The sequence below is a fragment of the Antrostomus carolinensis genome, unplaced genomic scaffold (genome assembly GCF_000700745.2).
Source record: "Antrostomus carolinensis isolate BGI_N321 unplaced genomic scaffold, ASM70074v2 scaffold30006, whole genome shotgun sequence".
NCBI classification, from domain to species: domain Eukaryota; kingdom Metazoa; phylum Chordata; class Aves; order Caprimulgiformes; family Caprimulgidae; genus Antrostomus; species Antrostomus carolinensis.
In genome coordinates, this window is record NW_010321654.1 from 13,938 (window position 1) to 14,198 (window position 261).

Genomic DNA, 261 nt, shown 5'->3' on the forward strand with positions numbered 1-261 from the left:
AGAAAGATGATCTCTTGGGATCATTCCTTGTCTGAGAGATGGATTTTGCATCTGTTTCCTATGGGATGTGGATTACAGGATGTATTGAATGCCTGCTATGTCTTAGTAGAGGGAGATAGACCTGGAGAGTACTCTTTTAAAGCCCATGTTTTAAATTGAAAGCTTGCTATCACCAGCTTTACACCCCTCAAAAATGCTTATAGCATGCAGGTGGTTACTCTTTGGATATTATCAGCAGCATACTTTCTGTAGTCTCCATTC

At 40.2% G+C, this 261-nt stretch overlaps 1 protein-coding gene across 1 annotated transcript in view; it reads left to right on the forward strand.

Moving 5' to 3' along the window:
• Positions 1-261, forward strand: part of LOC104526542 (alpha-mannosidase 2) — a gene marked incomplete at both ends in the record, with an annotated part of 23,675 nt that overhangs the window by 12,923 nt on the left and 10,491 nt on the right. The gene's annotated exons all lie outside the window — the stretch shown is intronic.